This window comes from Mesocricetus auratus, unplaced genomic scaffold, assembly GCF_017639785.1.
Source record: "Mesocricetus auratus isolate SY011 unplaced genomic scaffold, BCM_Maur_2.0 Super-Scaffold_100011, whole genome shotgun sequence".
Taxonomy (NCBI): Eukaryota; Metazoa; Chordata; class Mammalia; order Rodentia; family Cricetidae; genus Mesocricetus; species Mesocricetus auratus.
Window position 1 is genome coordinate 64,484,322 of NW_024429195.1, and position 25,849 is coordinate 64,510,170.

Consider the following 25,849-nt stretch of genomic DNA (forward strand, 5'->3'; position numbering starts at 1 on the left):
AAACAGGAATGGACCTACTTTGCTATAAGATGGTTTTTAAGTCTAAGATGGAGACAGGCTGTTTCTTCATTTCCTTGTTTTTGCAATCAGTGACATTATTATTCTGTGGCTTACACACTCTTATTTCTCATTTAGAAGTATTACTCTTTAGCTCTTAACTTCACAGATTATCACAGAAGACTGCTTTGTTCTCCACAAGTCTCTCTTTCTCTCTCTCTGTCTCTCTGTCTTTCTGTACTTGTATATGTGTGTGTGTGTATGTGTGTGCACATATTTGTGTATGTGTGTGTGTATATGTACATGGGTGTGTGTGTATACAGAACTTGTTATCTATGTAAGTGTTTTATCCTGAATAAAAATGAACCGATTGATATATTAATATTAATGATTTCATGAGTCAGGAGGTTTATTATCATATTAAAGTTCAGTTTTGCAATGTAGATAAGAGAGAATAAACAGGTGAAGAGATGTGGGAGAAGAAATTCACATAAATGAGCTAAAACATAAGTGTACTAATTTAATAGGATAGAGCTTAAAGATATAACCACTGGGATTTTAATCAAATTAAGAAAATAGATTATAACATATTTTTATAAAGTTTATTCTGATGGCAGAAAATGGGGACACACAAAAACCTGAAGCTTAAGTTCCTTTACTCTAAGGTGACACAATTTTGAGGACAGGGACTGTGGCTTTTCATAAATAAAATGATGTACTCTATATACACATTTCCTTGAGTCCATAAGATCCACAAGGGATATATGAATGCAGGTTTTCCTGTGTGGATCCATCTATTTTTGTCTTCAGTCCAGATGTTTCCTTGCTCTGCATTCTGATGGTAAATTGCCTCTTCCACATGTTTACCGATGTGTTTTAAATGGTGCTTCAAAAAATTAGCCTACCCAATAGTGATATCATAATCCCATTTTCCAAGGGGTCTAGCTGTCTAATTCAGTAAAAGCCAGCTTCACAAAAGGCTTTTTACCAATAATCAGATATGAATTCAAATGCTGCCTCATTTTAAAAAGGAAACTATTATTTCCTTTTTAAACTTCTAATTACAGCATCAGTTTTACCCTGTGTAATCCCCTTTACCCCTACTGATAAAATTGTTTCTACTTATATTTTGATTGTATCACTTCTCCAGAAGCTTCTGAATTTAGGGTCAAAATGGTTAAAACACAGCTCTAACTTGGTTATCTTCTTGACTGTTTCAGCGACTCTCAATTGTAACAGCAAAATCATCACACAATTCTCTTACATCATATGAATACCCACATTTTATATTCTCTCCCTTGCCTTTAGGTGAAGACCCGCAAGCTTCTTGAATGAGACATATTCCTCTGACCACCAGGCTTCCTCCTATTATCCCTTCCTCCTCCCCTACCCCCCAACAGAGGCATGTCATTCAATCCTTCCACTCCTGCCCAGGCTTTGCCTTTCAGGGGGGTGAGGGGAAGCCCCTTCATGCTTTCCTGTTAATGGAATTTGAATAACAATACATTACACTTATTCCGTTTCCGACTTCGAGAGTTGAGATTGTGTTTCTAAGGTATCTATCATAGAAAGCAGAACAGGAAATGCTCACTAAATGTTAATTCCCTTTTAGGAATGCACCAGGTGGCTACATTAACAAATGCTCTTTCTATTTTTTCCTAAAGCAAGTATTCAAAGCTATTCCCATATTTTGACACAGATAATGCTAAAAATACTTTACTTTCCCTCATCAGGAAGGATATTCATTGGCTTCTTGCTTTTCTGTGGGTCCCCCCCCCCTTTAAGCCTTTTGAAATTGGAGTATTTTAAGAACTTATGTCCTCCTTTCTCTGTAAATTTGATCTTTTGTTTCAATCCATTTTCTCTACCTTTATATGTTACAACAGCTATTCCTCAATGAGTTCTAGCCTAGGAATAAGATCCTAGATTTTATGAGAATAATACATAAAAGGAAATTATCCATGACCCAGAAAATTCAGTGTCATGGCTTTTCATGAGGTATCATTGAATATTTCTTACCTTTTCCTCATCCTTCTTTAGCTCCCTAATTTGGACATAACAGATACCAGTCTCATGAATAAATTTTATGGTAAAAGCAAAGTTATTTATGTTCCCGAGAAAATTCACAGCTGTGACAATGGTCAATCACACAGAGTAAAGTACACAAACAGATAGTATGTAAACAGGTAGTTTTTAATACATTTTGCAATTATAAAATTTGACATTTTATAGAAATAAGTTGGCTTAGGAACATTTCTTTGTATGTGAAGATTATGCAATCATTAAACAAATTTATCCTTGCTAGTTGAAAATTGGTTTTTCCTTTTTCTTCCCAATGTACCTGAAGTTTATTTGCTAGGTAAGCTAGTCCTATCTGTCTTGATATTTAATTAAAGAGGATCATTGTTGTAGATTTGCCACAGGGTTGCTTATGTGCTGTAATTAAGGCTATCCTGTTCACTGAGCTTTTCCACCTGTGCAGAATTCTTCCAAACCTCCAAAGTAAAAATATTTTCTCTTTTTCACTTTAGTGATTAACTGTCCTCCCTTCCATCCTGTTTCTTTATCTAAAGTTGAAAAGGAATTTTTAGCAGTTCAGCTTTTCCTTCTCCCTTTCTTCCTGATGCTGATGAGAATTGTATTTGCATATCTGACTATTTACTCCTTAACTTAAAATAGTAACTGTCACAAAACTGACATTCACCGTGCCAGTGACTGGCTTTAAAACTTCTTTCATGGTTGTCTCTGCTTTTAGTCTAACTGAAGGAATCTGGCCAGTGACTGGGAGCAGAGCAAAGGCATCACGCTGTATGTAGCTTATTGAACCTGCTAGTGTGATAAATGTAGATCACACCACTTAGGATTGCTCCCAGTCTGTCACACAACTCAAAGTAAAAAAAAACTGTCACTACCTCTGGCATTTATGGGCATTACAACACTATGTAAAGTGTCAGTATGCACAGTAGGAAGTTTATACACCTGGACACAGGTGATCTGTGAGTTGTGGAAAGGTCATGGAAGTTGAGTTGTGAGAAGTGCTAATATATAAATATTCTGTCATATTTGTGTCAGATAGCACAGATATTGTTGACCTAGCCTTTTAACCAAATGACCTTCAGAGCCAACTAGCTCTGCTTTATGTTATTTGCTATATTAAAAAGATTTTAATTTTCTAAGGCAGCCTATCATAGTATGAAAAGCACCTTCCTTTGCTTTAGTATAATGTCCTATTCATAGCACTTGTAAAGTTCAGACTTTTCAGGAGAACAAGAATGAAACCTAAGAGAAGAAATACCAAGCAAACTAAAAGAGGGAAAAAGAAGTAATACGAAGTTCAGCAGAGCATTTGTTCAAGCAAAACTAAGCTGTTGCCTGAAGAAACTAGGAGGCCTTCAGGGTCCCTCAGCACATAATTAAACACAGTAAGTAAAACAAACAAAAACACAAACAAAAACTGAGGATTTTAAATACTTCTGAACTATCAATTCCAGATGGGCTATTATACACTTTTTCTGTATTATTAAATTATATTGTGTTCTAAATAGAGTGAAATTCTAACCCCAATGCCATTCTTCTTCCCTTTGGGGCTTTTAAAAACACAACTCTACAAAGATATGCATAACTTTACCACCCAGGAGAACAGTGTAACTACACAGGTATGTACAGCGTTACCACCCAGGAGAACAGTGCAACTCACAGATATGCACTGCATTACCACCCAGGCAAATAGTGTAACTACACAGGTATGTACAACAATCCCACCCAGGGAAACAGTATAACTACACAGATATGTACAACATTACCACCTAGGAATATTTACTCTGTCTTTGCACAATTTCTTTACTTTAAAAATAACTGTGTCTATCAATTCCTAATTTTTTTTCCTGTGGATAAATTTAGGACACTGTGCCTTTGAGTCATCATGACCTGGGAACAAAGATTTAGTTTACTACAATTAATGTTTCAATGTGAGACCAGCTTCATGAAGTTGTATAACTTTACACACTAAAGGAAGTTATAAATCAAGACAAGTTTAAAATACATTGGTAGGTCTATCAGAGATGTGTTTCTAGCCTCTGGACCAATTGTGATCCATCTTTTTCTCCTCACTACATTTTAACCAGTCAATTAATCTTCATAGATAAATCTACTTTCTTGGAATTCTTGTTTGCATTAATATCCCCCACTCTACTGAAATCTCAATAGCTTGTATTTCTGTTTTCACTTTATAGGGCATAAGGCAATCACAGCATACTGTATGTCCGGAGATTATATATTTATTGTTGAGAAATCTCAAGGATACTATGTACATCACAGTGCACGTAAGCAACATGGTTAAAAATATTTTCATAATGTTAAATAGTTATTCCCTTTTATTTTATTGTATCATTGAAAACCATTATCTGTTGTATTGTGGTACTCAAATGTATTCGCCAAGCCAGCAACTTCAGCCCCACTTGGGAACTTGTTAAAAATTCAGCATGGGCACACTGAATCAGACAGCCTGATGGCAGAGCCCTGAGAGTTGTTCTCACAATGCCTCCAGAGAAATTCAGTGCTTGGTTAAGTTTGAAAACAGAGGCCCTATACGTTATGGGATGTAAAATCAGCTGTCAAAAGAAACAGGGAATTCTATTCACGAATGATTCTCTTTATGGGCATGTCAATTTTAATCCTGTTAAGTTTATCTGTGACAATGAACATATCACAGTTTAAAAGCATTACTGTGATTCTATTATTCTGCTTTATAATTTGGACTGAATCTTTCTGTGAGTGGTCACAGTTAGAATCATGATACTGGAAGGAAGTCTTGACTAGAACTTAGGTCTGATTGTGTAGTTCAGGCAAAAAATACAACAACAAAAATTCATGAAAAAGAAAAAAAACTATGCATTATTTACATCTCTCAGAGTGCCCAGGCTTGTTAATGGAATTGAAAGGGAAATTATGAGACTAAACAGTAAGTTCAATTAACAAACAGGCAGGAAATGCAAGGGAGGCACAGCAGGACTTCTGTCTTTTCCTTAGGGTCACCTCTAGGATTGCTGATTGGGTAGTTCAAAGACCCACATTCAGGGAAGGCATTATTTACAAACCTCATAGGTTTTGTTGTGCTCTGTGGGTCTGGGGTGCATTAGACTTCTGAACTAGGGAGAAACAACATTCTATTTCACAATCAGAGGAGAGTGACATCTTAAGTAGGCCCAGAAATGACAAGATGTCCTGAATTTCAAAAGATTTATGTCCAGCCTAAAAATGCATGCTTAGGGAGTAGCACTTTTTTAGTTTTAAAAATTATTACTGTTAACATTTATCAAACATTGAAGACCATCAAATGCTTTACTATTTTTCTGGTACTATAGCCTTGGGTGTATATCACATAGTATAATGGCATACCTTTGTTTGTGTTGCAAGGGAAAAATTTCCTTCTTCTTTATGCTGAAATACTTGTATATGTATGCATGTATGCACACACACACACAATACACACACACCACACATCTTACATTATTTTCTTTATTTGGCAGACAATAGGTGCTTAAGCAGTTCTTTTATCTTAATTATTTTGAATCTTGTTTCTGTGAATATGAAGTGCAGACATCTGGAAATATTGAGTTTACTTCTTTTAAATATGTAGTTATATCTATAATTGGGTTTGCTAGATCATGCAATATTCTAATTTGAGCTTTTTGAGGGAAATAGAGATTATTTTGCATAAGGGGTGTATCAGTTTACAACCACACAAATAATATTCAATATTTACCCTTCTCTGTATGCTTGCCAGTATTTAAAGTAGCAAATGTTCCCATATGAGGTAGTAGCTCATGGTAGTTTTGATTTGTATTTTCTCAGTGATTAGTAATTTTACACCTTTTAAATATGTGTGACCATTTATATGTCTTTTTAAAAGTATTTACTCAGGCCCTTTGATGAGTTATTTAAAATTGGGTTATCTGGAGTTTGCTTTGGGGGGTAGCATTCATTTATCTGAAAAGGTGCCTCTTTAAATGAATGTGAGTTTCAGGATAACTCAAGGAGAAAGCAAGTGAGTATCTTCCTGGTCCTATTGCCCAGATTAAGAAAAGGAAAAAACCAAAACATCAGGTAGCGGAATTACAAATTATGAGAAACAAAATAGGTTATATCTTAGTTACTTTTCGATTGCTATGATGAAACACCATGACCAAGACAACTTATAAAAGGCAGCTCTCATTGTCCTGCTGGTTCCATAGGGAAGGGTCCATAATGCTACAGTATGGAACATCTTAGGCTGAGAACCCCCATCTTGATCCTCATAGAGGAGGCAGACATAGAGCATACTTGGAATGGAGTAAGTGTTCTGAAACCTCAAAACTCACCCCTAGTGTCATGCCTCTTCCAGTAAAGCCCACACCTTGTAATCTTTAAACACTTCTAGTAACTGGGTACCAAACACTCAAACATATGAGCCTGAGGGAGTCATTCTTTCTCATTCAAACCACAACTATAAAATTTTAAAGAAACAACTTCCTTGGTGTGGTTTGTTCATTTTCCCTTCCCCCTCATAAGTGTTACACTGGTCTGCTTACCTCTAAGTTATCTTGGTGGAAAGGGACACTAGGCAAGAATGACACTTTCAGAAAAGTTTCAGGCAGATCATTTTTTGAGTAGATAATTAAAATTGTTATAGGTTTAATTAGAAGCATCCTCCAAGTAAATATGCCTACCTTTTAATAAGTAAAATAATAATTTGTCATTTCATCTGTGAGACAGAAATATAGTTTATTTGTATTAATTTTCAAATGCAACTTTTTAAAAATTTCTAGAAATTTACCGTTGCCAAGCTGAAAGTGTTTCTTCTACATTCTTAGTGTACTCTTACTTGTATGTACAAATACTCACTTTCATCTTGGGGGTGAGTAGTACATTTTATTTGATAGGTTACTTTGCCCTTGTCTCATTTTTATACAGAATTGACTTGGCACAGTTTTATTTCTGTCCTTTTTCTGTGAATCTGTGGCCACTAATGAATCCCATAGTGACCCATTGAAATAGTTTGTCTTTGCTTGCTGTCCCTGCAGCAGTTTCCCCAAAACATACCTTCCTGCCTTTCATATACCTGGGAATGAGTTGCTTCCTGTTTCCTGTAAATTCACTAGAAGAGGCAGCGGAGTGCCTTTTTCCATTGATTGGCCTTTTTTATTTAATTATCAGCACTCTGATGGAGCAAAGCTGGTCTCATGTATTCTTAGAAAAAGTATATTATTGGAAAAGTTAATATCAACAATTTATATGATGACCTTTCCACCTTAGATGCTGTGAAAAATCCATTTTTTTGGAATGAGCATTTAAATCCCTGCAATAATGCTTTATAGAGTTATTTCTAAACAATGTTAAAACACCCTTTTCATAAAGTTAATAATTTTGGTTTCAGGTCAGCCTGTTAGTGAGGAGGGCAGGAGGCTTGGGGAAAGCAATCTCTCTGCCACAGAACCTGGAGCCTAATAAAAAGGCTAGTTAATAAGAAATTCTTTCTAAAAATGAACAAAGCATCCAATACAATCCAGAAGCTAATTTTGAGCAATGCTTCATCCATCCTGATGCAATTTCAAATACTTGTGCCGCAGTATTTGGAGGAAACTCAACACAAACATGGTTTTAATTCAGCAATGCTTCAAGTGTGTGTGTATAGGGAATAGGAACACAAAGTTTTGCTTGGGAACATGTTAGAAAAGCAGATGTCTAGGGCCTAACTCAGACCTAGGGCAGCAACGACTCCGAAGTGGGAGTTGGCAGCCTGCTTTAAGGGGTCCACGAGGTGATGCAAAAGCAAGTGAAACTTAGGTCCCTAGGATTATGTGGGGGCAGAAGGAAGGGAGCAGCTCTGTGTAAGGAGGCACTACTGAGATGGAGATGTCTCCATTATAAGGCTGATGTGTTCAGGGGATGAGGACGTAACCCTTGGAAAAGGACAACTTGACTCTTACGAAAGACATGGCACACCTTCTTCTAAGCTACACAGCTTCAATCCTCATGACCACTATTAAAAATATTTTAAAGGACTTGGAGCACATTGGGGTTGCATGCTTTTCTGGGAAAGTATGACTCTCGAATGTTAATGAATTTCATAATATATATTAGATGTAATTTATTGGTGTGGAAACTCACACATGAATTTTCATTAACAACACTTTGAATAATGTGTATCTTTTTATACTGTTTTAAGATATAAGCTGCATGGTCAATACTTTGGTTTAAAATCATCTTAAATTCATGTACATAATGGACGTTTGTTATTGAAATGCCATCATAACTATATTAAAATGTTTAATGCACATGTTTCAGATGAGACACATCAAGTATACTTTCTCCCCTTAGTACTTTTCTGCATCTAAGCATAGACCTAATTATGTCTCTATAAAGATGCTCACTTGTCTTTTTCTGTTAGAATGAGTAGATATTTATCAACTCAAAAATGTAGATTAATGTATGTACCAATAATAATACAAAAAACTATTTTGATATCAATTTGAGAGTGTGAAGGAATGTGAGGTTTAGAAGGAGTACACACAGAAGTGACTGAAATGTAAAGACAAAAGGGAAAGTGATCTCCTTCTATTCGAAGTAAAAATGTATTAAAAGTAAATTAGGAAAGAAAGGAAGGAATATAAATAAAATGTTAGACTAAAATAATGAATTAAAGAAGATTCACAATTATTCAACAATTTTATCTTCAATGAAAATGTAAAAGTACACATTTTGTTTACCAGCTTATTTGGAAGCAGTAAGATTCTAGTTTGCCACATATACACTAACTAAATTCTTTGTCATATTTGATAGCTACATACAGGGGCCTTTGCTTTAAGTTCGCACAGTTCACTAGTCACTTATGACAACACATAATACAAGTTTCACATAAAGTTGCTTAAATAATTTATTTATCAACATACTTTTTACTATTAGCACTCCTATATTTATTTACTTAACTTTTTTTGGTCTTTTTGAGACAGACTCATTTTTTTTTCTTTTAGCTCAGTTGGCCTTGAATTAGAGATGTTTTTAACTCATGGTAGCGCATGCTAAGATTACAGGTGTATACCCACACACCGTGATAGACAGCAATTTATTTTCATCTTTATTTATTTTTTGAAATTTTATAGATATGTAAGATGTTTCTTGATCATGTCTACCCTTCCCTCTCTCTTTCATCTACTCACAGGAATTTTCATCTTATCTCCTTCCAATAAAACTGTAGAAGACCCTGTGCCACAGCCTTTTGATGATACAAGGAACCTGTAAGTCTAGGTTAATTCCTTTTTAAAAAAATAAGTTTCCAACAAAGATATATAAGACCATGTTGCAAATGGTGTGACATGGACATATACTTGCTTACTGTTCTTTTTTTTTTTAACTAAATTTCTTCTCTTTGTTTCGTTGTACAATCTCATCTCAATGTAGTACATCTTTCTTTGAATCTCACTCATAAGGTAATCATTACATTTTGATCTATTCTTTTAAATATTCAAAATTAATCACAGGAAAGCTATAAACTAGGTTTCAAAATTAAAATGGAAAACTGACAAATTTCATCAATCTCAGCTTAATATATACTTCATTTACTGTGACTTTGTATGTGGTCTATAATACATGATGTAATAATTAGAAAAGGATTATTGGGATAGTAATGTATTCTGTCTTGTAAATCCTAATATTTATAGACTTAATTGCAGAAAGCAGATACAAGTTTTAAATTTTTGTTATATTTTAGTCTAGATTCTGAGGCAATTTATTAAAGATGCTGAATGTTAGTTTATAAGATGTGCCAAATTATCTGGCTGTTGGAGCACACAGACACATTTTTCTTTTCTCACTTCATGGGAAAGTGAAATATATGATACATGAAGATGTTTGTCAAATGAGTCTGATTTTTGAGCATTCATTTTGCAACTTTAAGCTTTTGAAAGTGTAGAGATTCATTAATCAAAGTATTATCATCTTTCAGCCTTACGTTCTTGACCTCCTACAGGTAAACAAAAATTCATGAATGTGCCCTTACATATTGTATATATTTCTGAGTCATGATCTTTTGTGACAGACTTTCTGGGGAGACAAGACACACACACACACACACACACACACACACACACACACTTCACCTTGACAGAATACAGGTGAAGGTTTCTTAAAGGAGCAGAAGTGAAGTGATTCAATGTCAGTTGTATCACTGAAGCCCATTCCTTCATGTGTGACAGCTAACGAAAGTTGGAAACTTGGGGTGCACTGTACATCCTTAATACAGCTACTCAGGTTGGAGCTCAAGTTTTCATTCATGTAGGAACCATCTGCTTTTCATGTAGGTACTTATTATCATTACTAGGTAACTATGTGATCATTTAATGACCCAATCTCTACTAGACTGTCATCTTCACACAAGCATTAAAGACACTAGTGACCTGAAGGGTTTCAGACATAGTATTTCATTGTACTTACATGGAAGACAATTTTTGACTAATATGTATACCTTCTCCAAAAGACAACAACTAAACCAAGAAAACAAAGAGGTCATATCATGGCAAAACTTGGTTCCTGTTGCTACTTAAAAGGTGTCCTTAGGGCCACATGCACATAATACCCTGAAGAAGACACATAATTTGTTGTTGTTCTTGTTAGAAGCCTGATGTCATCAGAAGCAGACATGATTTGAAGGAAATCAAGCATTTCAAAAAAAGCCCAGGCACATTCAATAGATGTGCCCATTGACGATTTAAAAGGGACGTGAAGGCCGTGTAGAAAGTGGGGCTTAATATGAGAAAGTAGACTTGGTCCTTGGTTAAAGCAGCACTCAGTGGTGGAACTTTTGGGAAGTGATCAGACCTTGAGTGTTTTGATGACATGAAGAAATACATTGAAGTATTAAAAACTGATTATACTTTGGCAAGAGTTGGGGAAGAAGAAGGTCAAGACTACATAAAAGAAGAAGGTCATGGGGGTTATGTCTTTGAGGGGATATTTGCCACACTGGCCCTGTCTTGTGTTCACTCTGTTTCCCATCCTCCTTTGATCTACCATATGCTCTGTGCTATGATGCCCATCTTTGCCCAATGCTCAAAGCACTGGAAACAGCCAACTGTGCACTTACATGTATGAGATCATAAGCCAAATTTCCCATTAAAGTTAATTTCTTTGATATTTATCAAAGCAATGTAAAAATAAAAAAATAATGCACATTGATTCCAAAAGGAGGTCCTATTTTATTCTGTTGTACTACGTATTTTCAAAAACCAACTAGGTAGTCTCATTAATGAAGTTAGAGGTAAAAACTCAAGTGTTTGTTGCTGGAGTCATGATATGGCAATCATTTAGAACAGTGATTCTCAGTCTTTCAAATGCTGCTACCTTTTAATACAGTTCCTCTTGCTATGATGACTCCAATCATAAAATTATTTAATTAATACTTCATAATTTAGTTTTGGGTATGAGGTGGTAACACATGCCTGTTACATATATTTGTTACACTATTGAAACATATGTAGACCAGGAACCTTGGGATATGACTCAGTATGTAAAAGGTGTTTGGTTAGCAAGCAAGAAGACCTTGAGTTCAGATTCCCAGATTATATAAATAGTTTCAAGTTGATAATGCACATCAGAAACCCCAGTGTTTCTAGAGCGAGAAAAGGTTTTGGAAACAGGAGATTACATAGAAACTTTCCAACAAGATAGCCTGACAAATGCAGGTTGAATACAGAAGACCCTGGCTTGAATAAGTTTGAAAGTAAGGACAAACACCAAAAGTATCTTCTGAACTTCATGGAAAACACATGCCTGACTCACACATGAAAACACACATACACACACACACACACACACACACACACACACACACACACCAACAGTCACACATAAACACACACATGCCTAAATCACTCATAAATACTCAGAGAGACACATATACACACATATCCAGAAATGTCTGTACTCACACATAAACATACATGCCCAACTCACACACACACAGACATACATCTACATACATACCCAAACTCACACGTAAACACACACACACACACAAATGTAGAGACTGTTTGCATTTCTCACTTTAAACTGACAACCATTTTCATTACTGATGACAAATGCAAAATATGAAATTCTTCTGAACATGTAATTCTAGTAAAGCATAAGAATAAATATATGATTCATATAATATAGAACTGATCACCGAAGTTCTACATTTACTAAGAACAAGGAAACAAGTTCCATGACTATTTTTTACAAATGTGCAATATTTTCAAATATCTTCAATTATAGGAGAATTTTATAGTCATTTAAAGACAAAAACAATATCTAAATAGTTATTATTCGATACAGTTTACTTCATATAAAAAAGAAAATTTTAATTATTGCATGATCAAATTTTCCATGATTTCCATGGAGTATTTTAGAATCCATGTTTAGCTCCCAGAATCTCCACTATGTGTCATTTTGCATTGTTTTGAAAACCAAATACATTGTGATTCTATATGGGCAAACTCTCTCTGGACTTTTTTATATTGACTGCAGTAAATCCTTTCTATACCTAGCATTGACTATTTTCTTAGATTGCAGATTAACAATGTTCTCTTTTGTATCTTTCAAGAGTGATAAACTAATTCATCTTACAATTTACAAGTTCATACATTCAACTAACTGATGGGGAAATTGTACAGTGATGTTCAATAGCTACTCACCACAAAAGAAACACAGAATCAATATATGACCTGTGCTCAGTGAGTCTACATTCTTGGTGTCCTACCTATGGGATTGAGATAAAGATGCACAAAGATTGCTAAGAAACATGGCTGCTTTATACAAAATCACAGTGGTAGTTCAGACGTGGAAAAATGTTTGCTAGCAAACAGCAGTCTACTTTAGAGACAGCTTCCTCAGGGGCTCCAGTTGTTGTTTCAGGCATCTTTTCATGAAATCCAGCAGGAGAAGATAGTTGATAGGGTGAATAACAAGGGGGTTCCCTATTTTAACTGACAGGGTTGAGTGATACAATCTTTTCTCTATTGCCCATGTGTTTCACATATGTCTGCTATGCATACCTGATTCTGTAAAAGCATAAGATGATAATTAGAGACTTTCCCTAAAATTTCATGTTAATGTCTCAGTTGATCTTGTTGCACTTGCACTCAAAACCAGTCTAGGTAGTTGCAACCCCTGCTTTTCTTACCCAAATGAGTTCTGGAGTAAGTATGAATAGAAACTGTGAAAAATGGAGTTACTTATTGGTACTTTTGTTAGAGGCAAAGAAACTTATTTCCTTGTTTGGAATGTGATGTATGTGACTCTGGATTCAAATGTTGGTTCTGAGTATATTGTTTGCAGAGCAATTTTAATTCATGGTGCATGCTGATGAGAATCCCAGCATGTAATGGGTGGGTGTTGTTTGAAGAGGTCTGTATTCTGTTTCTTATGTGTGCCTGCTATTATTTTTCTGAGAAATACATTTAGTACTGTATTTTTTTAAATTTGGAAAGTGATAAATTGAAAATTCAATGCAGTTAAAGAAAACACTTGTTGCCTAGTTATATGACTCTCTGTGACCCAAATGGTAGGTAAAGAAAAAAGAACTCCTGTAAGTTGTGATCTGACCTCTCTGTGTGTGCAATGGAATGTTCTCCTCACCCACAGATAGGTAAATAAATAAATAAATAGGTAAATTAATAAATAGATGTTCTCATTGCTTGGCATTATTATATGCTAGTGTTTGCTTTTCTCCCTACAAGAATGTAAACACCACTAGTTAAGAAAGTTTTTAATTCTCCCATTGCTATGAACTCAGCATATATTCACATGAGTGCCAGAAGTAAAGGAAACACCCAATTATGCTTTCCTAGGTACAATAACTTTAATTCTAACATTCCTGATCACTGCAATATTTGTTTCACCTTTGGAAACCATTTACTCTACATGTTAATCATGATTTAAAAGGCAAATGTGGTTATGAAATGAATTAATTTTAAAGAGTATTTTAAGAGAAATCAAGTGAAAATTAACTGCAAAGTCAATTGGCCTGTAAGACATTTTTTTCTATAGACTTTGAAAGTTTTCCTCAATGTGTTCTTTTTATTATTATTTCTTTTTAAATAAAACTTAGGCTGTAGGTGGTTGTCAACTAATAATTTATTTCAACACACAGAAGGGAAACCTAATTATATGTGAAACCTTTGATTTACCAAGCATTGTCTTCAGGAAATTATCAAACAATTGTTGGTGCTGACTTGTCAGGAGATTATACTGATGAATATTTACATAATGACTAGAAATGATTGTCATGTTTTATGATTCATCATGTCCTCTGCTTCACTTTCCCTGATCACATAATTGTCTTCTCTTTGTCCTCATTCCATATTCCCCTTTAATCCTGTATCGCAAATTCTGCTATCTAACTCTTAACCAATCAATGAATTATTGTTTTTTAACTGTTTTATCCATTTTCACCACATTCATCCCCTGAATTACTTTAAGTTTACCCCACTTCCCCACCCTCCTACTTGTTTGCTTCTTTTTTATGCTCCAAGACAAAATTGTGTTGCAGAGATAGTTTAGGGCAACTTGGAAAGACAGTACCCAAAAATTTTTTTTTGTCTCTTTCCAAGTGTGGGCGTTTGCTGATAGCTATTTAATCGCAGTTATTCACCAACTACTACCAATTTTGATGGAAGAATCCATCTACTGCGGTATCCTCCTGAAAGTGACAATACAGCATGAAGTGTGTGTGTGTGTGTGTGTGTGTGTGTGATTTGATTTTGTTTTATTCCATATGTAAACTGAACAAACTGGGCATGTAATTTCTGGAAGATGAAATGAAAGACTTATGGTATAGATGTAAATTCTCAGACAGCATCATCCATGAAACATGGTCAACCTGTTAGAAAGACACTCACTACACATCTAGGAAATCCAACACTCTATTTTATTAGACCCCTGGAATTTTATTTATGCTTTCAATTTGAGATGTATTAATAGTCCCAGTAAAACATTGGAGCGTTTACCAACAATAAGCCTGCCCTGAACATTATTCTGTCTAATTACAGTAAAATTACATACATGGGGAAGTGGATATTTATAGGGTTAAATTTGTCAAAGCTGTTTTCTCATTTAATATCTCACTACTGATATTAAAAGTATGCAACTAGAGATTTTGACATGTGTGTATGTTAATGAGTCTAAGAAAAGGGAAGGAAAGTTTAGGGAAGCCTTTTACATTTGTGACTCATAGTGAAAGATACTATCATTTTTATTTTGCATATTATGATTTGGAAAAACGTGGTTAAGGAGAATCCTTTAAATTAATTGTTTCTTGCAGTGCTACTCATTGCACTATGGTAAGGATCATCTTCTCATTCCTTTATTTGGTCAAGTGTATATATTCATGTCCTCTCCCAATAGCAGTAGTGCAGAGATTATTTTAAAGGAAACTATCTGCATTTTTACCTAGACTTAAACAATGAAAACATTTGCTTTACAATTATTTTTTTTCTGGACATCTATTTGAGATGTAAGGTCATCTAAAGGACATACGAAGTTTAATATTCTAGGTATTTGGTATCTTCTTTTTCATAAAACAAAGGCTTATTTTTCTTATTAGCATGTTCATGAAAAAAGATTGTTAGAGTCAAACACAGTTTAGGAATGCTGCAAAACAGTGTTTCTGGACTTTTCAGGTCACATAAGAGCTCACAACAGTAGAGATTGAACAATTGAGACCCGCACATGAGCAAACCAACCTAATGTTAGCATGGAATGGCAAGTGTTCAGGAAATCCCACTCCATGCTAAAGAGATATTGGTGATTGACAGGTGCTTAGATGAAAAGCATCCCTGAATGGATTAATGCTATTAATACACTGTACATTTTTACAACATTACAAATTCCACAAAAGATATCTGTACAAAAGATTAGATTGTATACTTATACTGTTTAAACAATATTTCCTTCCCCCTGAATTACCTGATAAAGTACTATTGGCAGTTGTGATAAACAACTACATTTTAATTCATGAATACAAAATAACTTTTAGTTTCATCTTCATTGTGTTTGGAGTCAGAGTACTGCTTGATAAAATAATTATTGCCACTCATATTTGAGAGGAGAGATTCATCCCATCAACTGTCTTAAGACTCTTTGTAAAAGTGAATTTCTCAAGAATTGCAATAATAATGTAACTCAGATATTTTATTATTAAAAACATCAACTGGAGTATATAGGAAAATTTCTGATGTGGACAGTTTTATTTTGTTTCCTCCTGTTTACTTTCCTTTATTGTCAATTTAGATAGCAAAAAAATTTGAAATTCTTGTAAAGGACAAGCCGACTCTGTCATGCTTACAAATGTGTATGTATATATTCAAAGTCATCACATATATCATAGTTGTATACCTTGTAAGACAAAACCCAAATCTCGGAACTTATTAGACTTTGATACACTTTGTGTAGATATATATGTTTATACATATATATGTAGTTTTCATTGATGAGAGTAAATGTTATAACTCTTTACCATACCTTTAGGAACTCAAAGTGAATAATAATTTCAGTATTGAAAATAATTAACTGCAAAGATATTAAGTGAAATGTCCCTCTTAAGATAACAATATGGGGTTGGATAAACAACTTGGTGGTTAAGAACATTGAATGCTTTTACAGGGTACCTGAGTTACATTCCTAGAACCCACACCTACTGATAATGGTCTCCAGTCCCAGGAGGTTCAATACCCTTTTTTGGCCTCTGTTTGCACCAAACACTCATGTAGTAAACAGACATATATGCACGCAAATCTCCTACACCAATAAAATAAAAATTAAAAAGTAGTCTAATATGGTGTAGAGACAAATTTTAAGTCCAAACTCTTTGATGACACAACCCAGACACTTAACAATGTACTGTTTAAGCTTAGCATGTTGGTTGTGAACATGTATTCATTGTAAACACCAAATTGTATTCATTTCAATTTTTACATTTTTCTATAAAGAAGCTGATATTTCTGATTCAAAGATGAAGAAATGGATATACTGGTGGCTTAAAAAAATTCAATGTTTTAAGTAATAACATGATTCATAGTCAAGAATTTACTGCTGAATCAGAAAAAATACTCAAGCATATTTAATATGTATTTTCTGTTTTAGTTTAAAATAAATCTCTCTCTAATATAATAGTTACTGCCAATACATAAATGCTATTTAAAATGCATTTATTTGACCTGGCTAAGGTCAGGAGATCAAAATCAAATTAATTTTGGTTTTCATTTTAACGTGGTATTTTTGAAGTTAATAGTCATTAAACAGACTTTGATCTCTGCCAGTAATTATAGCATTGGAGTGTCATTTAATTTCCTGAGAACTTTAAAGAATATTAAAAGTTAACAGTGCTATAGGCATCTTTATATCAGGCACAGTTCTAAGCACTTTGCATATGTGATTTCACCAAATGATCACAGTAACATCTGCCTTGCATCAGTATTTTCAATGTTCTGATTTATGGACAGATGAATATAAAAATAAAAACTGAAGATTCAAAGTATGTGTAGCTACATTTATTTTAATGACTTCCCTGAATTTTTTGTCAATGTAAATACGAAGGCAAGAACCACTCGACATTATTATAAAATTCAGCATTAAGTTTTAAGCAATGTGTCACAGCATACTTGCTTTGTTTAACTGCTAGTGCGATGTACACTTTCCTTTCATTTGTAAGAACAAATATTTTTAATTATGTTAAATATAATTGTATTGATACAAATATTTACTTGATGATATTTATCAAATATATTGTTTTTCTGTGACAAAATAAAATTCCAAGCACAATAGCTGAGGAAAATTTGTCACCATGTAAATATTAAATGCTTCACAAATTTTATTTCTAAGTGAAACTGGATTCTTTTTTTGGTCATAGGTTGTTCTAGGGATCTATGAATTGTCAGTTTCAGAATACCTTAATCAGTAGTAAAATAAAGACCCCACAATTTCAGATTTATGTACATATACATACACAGTCATACGCATGTACTTGTACAGATGGCAAAGATGGATACATTTATGTATGTAACAACAATTAATGTCAAAAAGAGGCCATGAATTCAACAGAGTAAGGAAAATTGTATGGAAGGGTTTGGAGGAAGGAAAGGGAAACGGGAATGGATGTAATTATAATAGACTCACAAAACAAAAGAAATTGTGATGATATATTGTATATGGTCTAATAAAGCCACTGGTGATCAAAATGAAAAGCTAGCCACAGCCATAGAGCCAGGCAGTGGTGATACACATCCTTAATACCAGCAGTCAAACTAGCTAGCCGTATAGGTCAAACAATGGTGGCATACACCTTTAATCCCAGGACTCTTGTAGCCAAGATCACCATTTAATCTGAGGTAGAAAAAAGAGCTAATAGCTGGCTGCTTTTCTAATCTTTAGCTTGAACCCCAATATCTGTCTCTAGGTTTATATTATTTGTGTTACAAGAAATAATTTTTTCCAAAGAACTTTAATTTGTAATGACCATGTTCCTTTTGGCTTTTGTCTTAGCTAGGGTTTTTCATTGCTGTGAAGAAACACCATGACCACTACAACACTTATAAATAAAAACATTTAATTGAGCTGCTCAATTATAATTTCAGAGGTTCAATCCATTATCATCAGGATGGGGAACATGGCGAAATGCAGGTAGATATGGTGCTGGAGCTGAGAGTCCTATCTCTTGATTCAGAGGCAACAATTTGTCAACTGACTGTGACACTGAATGAAGCCTGAGAAAAGAGACCTCAAAGCCCATCCCCACAGTGACGCACTTCCTCCAACAAGGCCACATGTCCTAAAAGTACCATTATCTTTGGGAGACATTTTCTTTGAAACCACCACAGGTATGTTCTCAGCTATCATGTGTTTACAAACGGTCATTTCTTTGAGTATTAGGAAGTAAAAAGGTTTTAGTATTCTAAAGTGAAGACATTTATATTTATGAATTCATCATTTTTATTTGCCAGAGCCAAGAACTGGCTTTGCATAATATTTCATTAAAATTGATTGTCTTCAGCTGCCAAATTCCTTAACACAATATACTTAAAACTAAATACTTGCTAAGGCACTTTGAGTGAAATTATAGAATAGGCTGGTATAACACTTTTAGGTATACATCTGTGGAAATGAATAAAAGGGGTAATGTAGCAATTATAGTAAAATACAAGGCAAAAAGTCTGGGGAATTGAACCAAAGTGATAGTATATGCAGAAGTTTTGAAATACATACAAGATGACTTAGCATTATTCTCACCTGGACTACATTTAAATAATGTAGCCAAATGTAACTATGTGTCCGTAAATAAAATTCTACATTCCTTAAATTTGGTCTCCATATTGTATGCTTGAATCGTAAAAGTTTTTGTTCCTTATGAAATTTTATTTAGCATCATAGCTTTTGTCAGAAGGGAAGAAATATCACAAATTAAAATATACTATGCATAGGAGAAACATCAGAAGCATTTGCACAGAAGAAAATTTAGGCTTAGCTGTACTGATACCTTTATAGAAATCTGATGACAATACTTAAATTTTGTGAATGTATTCTAAAGTAACACATTTTCTAAGCAAATTGGTGTTTCACTTGTATATGAGCTGTCAGGAACAGATGGGCTTTCAAACTTCTTTGAATATTTTTTATTTATTTTCATCTTGACACAGAATTTCCCGTTTTCTGTTTATTTTTTAATGTATTTTTATTTTTAAATTAAATTAGAAACAAGTTGTCTTCATATGCCATCCCTACACCTTTCCCCAGGGAGGGTGAGGCTATTCATGGGGGGTATCCATAGTCTGTCATTTCATCCAGGGCAGGGCCTAGGCCCTCCCCAAAAGTCCAGGCAGAGAGAGCATCTATCATTGTGGGATGGGCATCCAAAGTCAATTTGTATGCCAGAAATAAATACTGGTCTACTACCCAAGGGCCCATAGATTGCCTAGGCCTCCTCATTGACACCCACATTCAGGGGGTCTGGATCAGTCCCATGCTGGATTCCTAGCCATCAGTCTGGGGTTCAAGAGCTCCCCCTTGTTCAGGTCAACTGTTTCTGTGGGTTAAACAAGCCCAGTTTTGACCTCTATACTCATAAGTCCTCCCTCTTCTTGACTTCAGATCAATGTTTTAGCCATGGGTGTCTGCATCTGCTTCCATCAATAATTGGTTGAAGTTTCTGTTTCGCAGACTCACTGGCAGTGGGATGGTAGGCTGGCACTCCACAGATCCATGTCTAAAATCCATATATGAGTGAGTATATTCCATGTTTGTCTTATTGTGACTGGGTTACCTCACTCAGGATGGTTTCTTCTAGTGCCATCCATTTGCCTGCATATTTCAAGATTCCATTGTTTTTTTCCACTGAATAGTACTCCATTGTGTAATTGTACCACACTTTCTCTATCCACTCTTCGGTTGAGGGGGATCTAGGTTGCTTGCAGGTTCTGACTGTTACAAACAATGCTGCTATAAACACAGTGGAACAGGCGTCCTTGCTGTATGAATGTGCATTACTTGGGTATATGCCTAAGAGTGGTATTGCAGGATCTTGTGGTAGACTTACTTCCATTTTCCTGAGGAATCTCCATACTGATTTCCAAAGTGGCTGTAGGAGTTGGTACTCGCACCAGCAGTGAAGGAGTCTTTCCCTTTCTCCACATCCCCTCCAGCGTAAACTGTCTTCGGTGTTTTTGATTTTAGCCATTCTGACAGGAGTAAGATGGTATCTCAGAGTTGTTTTGATTTGCATTTCCCTGATGGTTAGGGATTTTGAGCACTTTCTTAAGTGCCTCTCAGCAATTTTAGTCTCCTCTATTGAGAATTATCTATTTAGTTCTGTAACCCACTTCTTAATTGGATCCTTTGGTGTTTTGGATAATTGCTTCTGAGTTCTTCGCAAATTTGTGATATCAGCCCTCTGTCAGATGCAGGGTTAGTGAATATCTTTTCCCATTCTGTGGGCTGCCATTTTATCCTGCTGACTGTGTCCTTTGCCTTACAGAAGCTTCTCAGTTTCAGGAGGTTCCATGTATTAATAGTTGACCTCAGTGTCTGTACTACTGGTGTTATGTTCAGGAAGCAGTCTCCTGTACCAATTCATTCAGTTGTACCTCCCACTTTCTCTTCTAAGAGGTTCAGTGTGGCTGGATTTAGGTAGAGGTCTTTGATCCATTTAGACTTAAGTTTTGTGCATGGTGATAGACATGAATCTCTCTGCATTATTCCACATGCCACCACCTAGGTATGCCAGCACCTTTGTTGAAGTTGCTTTCTTTATTCCATTGTATATTTTCAGCTTCTTTGTCGAAGATCAGATATTCACACATGTATGAGTTAATATCAGGATGTTCTATTCGATTTCATTTTTCTACCTATCTATTTTTGTGCCAACACCAAGCTGTTTTCAGGACTATAGCTCTATATTAGAGCTTGAAATTAGAGATGGTGGTGCCTCCAGACATTGCTTTGTTGAATAGGGTTGTTTTGGCTATCCTGGGTCTTTTGTGTTTCCATATAAAGTTGACTATTGTTCTTTTAAGGTCTGTGAAGAATTGTGCTGGGATTTTAATGGGGATTGCATTGAATCTGTAGATTGCTTTTGGCAGGATTGCCATTTTTACTGCATTGATCCTACCTATCCAAGAGCATGGGAGATCTTTCCATTTTCTGGTGTCTTCTTTAATTTTTTTCTTTAAAGACTCAATGTTCTTGATATACAGGTCTTTCACTGGTTTAGTTAGCATTACCGCAAGGTATTTTATGTTGTTTGTGGCTACTGTAAAGGGCTATGTTTCTCTGATTTCTTTCTCAGTCCTTTAATCGTCTGTTTATAGTAGGGCTAAGGATTTTCTCAAGTTGGTCTTGTATCCTGCCACTTTGCTGAAAGTATTTTTCAGTTGTAGGAGTTCCCTGGTAGAGTTTTTTGGATCACTCATGTAAACTATCATATCATCTACAAATAGTCAAAGTTTGACCTCTTCCTTTCCATTTTGTATTCCCTTGATCTTTTGTTGTCATATTGCTCTAGCTAGAACTTCAAGTACAATACTGAAGAGGTATGGAGAGAGTGGACAGCCTTGTCTTGTTCCTGATTTTAGAGAAATCACATTGAGTTTCTGTCCTTTTAGTTTGATGTTGGCTGTTGATTTGCTGTATATAGGTTTTATTATGTTTGGGTATGTTCCTGTTATCCCAGATCTCTCCAAGTCTTCTATCATGAAGCAGTGTTGATTTTGTCAAAGGCTTTTTTCAGCATCTAGTGAGATGATCATGTAATTTTTGTTTCTCAGCTTGTTTATATGGTAGATTACATTGATGGATTATCGTTTGTTGATCCATTCCTGCATATTTGGGATGAAGCCTACTTGATCATTGTGGATAGGTTTTCTGAAGTGTTCTTGGATCTGATTTGCAAGTATTTTATTGAGTATTTTTGCATCAATGTTCATGAAGGATATTGTTCTTAAGTTCGCTTTCTTAGTTGTGTCTTTGTGTGGTGTGTGTATCAAGGTTATTGAAGCATCATAAAAAGCTTGGCAAAGACTCTTCTGCTTCTATTGTGTGGAATACATTGAGAAGAATTTGTATAAGCTGTTCTTCGAATTTCTGGTAGAATTCTGCACTGAGACCATCTGGCCCTGGGCTTTTTTTTTTTTTTTTTGGTTGGGAGATTTTGATGACTGTTTCTATTTCCAAAGGATTTATAGGTCTATTTAAAGTGCTTATCTGTTATTGATTTAATTTTGGCAAGTGATATCTATCCAGAAAATTCTCCATTTCCTTTCAATTTTCAAATTTTGTGGAGTACAGGTTTTCAAAGTATGATCTGATGATTTTCCGTATTCCTTTATGTTGTTGTTATGAGCCCCATTTCATTTTTGATTTTGTTAATTTGTATGTTCACACTCTGACATTTGGTAAGTTTGGATAAAGAATTGTCTATCATGTTGATTTTTCTCAAGGAAACAACTCTTTGTTACATTGATTCTTTGTATTGGTTTCCCTAGTTTCTACTTTATTGATTTCAGCTCTCAGTTTGATTATTTCCTGGAGTCTACTCCTCCTTGGTGAGTTTACTTCTTCCTGTTCTAGAGCTTTCAGCTGTGATGTTAATTCTCTAGTGTAATTATTCCCCAATTTATTTATGTGTGCACTTAGTGCTATGAACTTCCCTCTTGGCACTGCTTTCAGATAGTCCCATAAGTTTGGGTATGTTGTGTCTTCATTATCATTGAATTCTAGGAAGTCTTTAATTTCTTTTCTTATTTTTCTTTGACTCAGGAATTGTGCAATTGTGTATTATTCAATTTTCATGAGTTTGTAGGGTTTCTGCAATTTGTGTTGTTGTTGAATTCAAATTTTGGTGCATGGAGTTTTTCCAATTTTGTAGTACTTGTTGAGGTTTGCTGTGTTGTGAAGCATGTGGTTGGTTTTTTGAGAAGTTTCCACATGGCAATGAGAAGAAAGTATATTCTTTTTATTTGGGTGGAATGTTCTATAAATGTCTGTTAATCCCAATTGGGTCATAACTTCTATTAGCTCCTTTACTTCTTTGTTAAGTTTCTGTCTGGTAGTCCTGTCTAGTGGTGAGAGAGGGGTATAGGGGTGTTGAAGTCTCCCACTAAGAGTGCTTATGGCTTTATTTGTCATTTGAGTTTTAGTACTATTTCTTTTTCGAACATGGATGCCTTCGTATTTGGGGCATAGATGTTCAGAATTGAAACTTCATCTTGGTGGATTTCTCTTGTGATGTGTGTAAAATGACATCCTTCATTTCTTTTTATCAGTTTTAGTTTAAAGTCAAATTTATTAGATATTAGGATTGCTACCCCTGCTTTTTCTTGAGTCTGTTTGGTTGGAAAATATTTCCCAACCCTTAACTCTGAGGTAATGTCTGTCTTTGAGGCTGAGGTGTGTTTCTTGTATGTAGCAGAAGGATGGATTTTGTCTTTGAATCCATTCTGTTAGCCTGTTTATTTTTTGGGGCAAGTTAAGACCGTTAATATTGAGGCATGTTAATGACCATTGATTGCTCATTCTTGTTTGTTTTATAGTGGTTGTTGGTGTTTTAATTTTATGTGGATTTCCGCCACTTTTTTTCTTTTGGCCTTTGGTAAGGTGGGATTATCTGTTGCCTATGTTTTTCTAGTTGTAGTTAACTTCCTTGGGTTGGAATTTTTCTTCCAGAACTTTCTGTAGGACTGAATTAGTGGATATGTATCATTTGAAACTGGTTTTGTCATGGAATATCTTGTTTTCCCAATCTATTGTGTTTGAAACTTTTGCTGGGTGTAGTAGTCTAGGTTGGCATCCGTGGTCTCTTGTTGTTGGTAGAATAGCTATCCTGGACCTTCTGGCTTTCAGAGTTTCCATGGAAAAGTCAGGTGTAATTCTGATAGATTTGCCTTTATCTATTACTTGGCCTTTTTCCTTAGCTGCTCTTAATATTCTTTCTTTATTCTGTATATTTGGGGTCTTGATTATTATGTGGCAAGGGGACTTTTTGTGGTCCCCTCTATTTGGTGTTCTGTAAGCTACTTGTACCTTCATTGGCATGTGCCCCTTTAGGTTGGGAAAGTTTTCTTCTATGCTTTTGTTGAATATATTTTCTGCCCCATTGAGTTGGTTTTCTTCACCTTCTTCTATACCTATTATTCTTAGGTTTGGTGTTTTCATTGTGTCCCATATTTCCTGGATATTTTGTGTTAGGGATTTTTTTTGGACTTAAGATTTCCTTTTGTCGATGAATCTATTTCTCCTAGTGCATCTTCAACATATGAGATTCTCTCTTCCATCTGTTGTATTTTGTTGGTTATGCTTGCATCTGTAGTACCTGACTGTTTGCCCAGCTTTTCTATTTCCAGCCTTCCTTCCGACTGTGTTTTCTTTATTGTCTCTAGTTCGGTTTTCAACACTTACACTGTTTTAATTGTTTCTTGCAATTTTTGCTTTGTCTTTTTCTCCATTTGTTTCATTTTTGTTTGTTTTTACTTCCATTTCTTATATTTTTTTGTTTTTTTTTCTTCCATTTCTTGCATTTTTTGTTTGTTTTTTCTTCTATTTCTTTAAGGGATTTTCCGTGTTCTCTTTTGGGGGCCTCTATCATTTTCATCAAATTGCTTTTAAGGTCATTCTCTTCTGCTTCATTTGCATTGGAATGTTGGAGTCTTGCTGGTGTAAAGTGTCTAGAATCTGGCAGTGTCATATTTGTTTTTCTGTTGCTGAGTGTTTTTGTATTGTCTCCTTCCCATCCCTTCTTCTAGTGAATGCAGAAAGAGCCTCTTCCTGGTCTGGTGGTGAGGGGACCAGAGTTCCCTTTTGGTGGTTGTAAGCAAGTCCAATACTATGGTAGTTCTCCTCTTCTTTGTCCTTGTTCTGTTCCCATGGGTAGAGAAGAAGACCAGGAATCTGGGGTGTGTAGGCTCCCACTGGGATGTGAGGCTCATTGGAAGTCCCCAGGCAGTCCTCAGACACTGGCGACAGACCGGAATACAGGGCCCAGTTAACCTGGGCCCATGGGTGGGGAAGAAGATCAGGAATCTTGGGTGCATAGGCTCCTGCCAAGTGGGGAGACTCAGTGGCAGTCTCCAGTCACTGTAATGGGGCCCAGAAACAGGCCCCAAATTGCCTGGGCCCCTTGGTGGAGAAGAAGACCAGGAACCTGGGATGCATAGGCTCCTGCTGGTTGGGGAGGCTTAGTAGCAGTCTCCAAACAGTGGATCGCAGGCCCAGAACCATATCCCGAATTGTCTATTCCTGTGGGTGGAAAAGAAGACCTGGAATATGGGCTGAGTAGGCTCTGGCTGGGAGGGGAGAC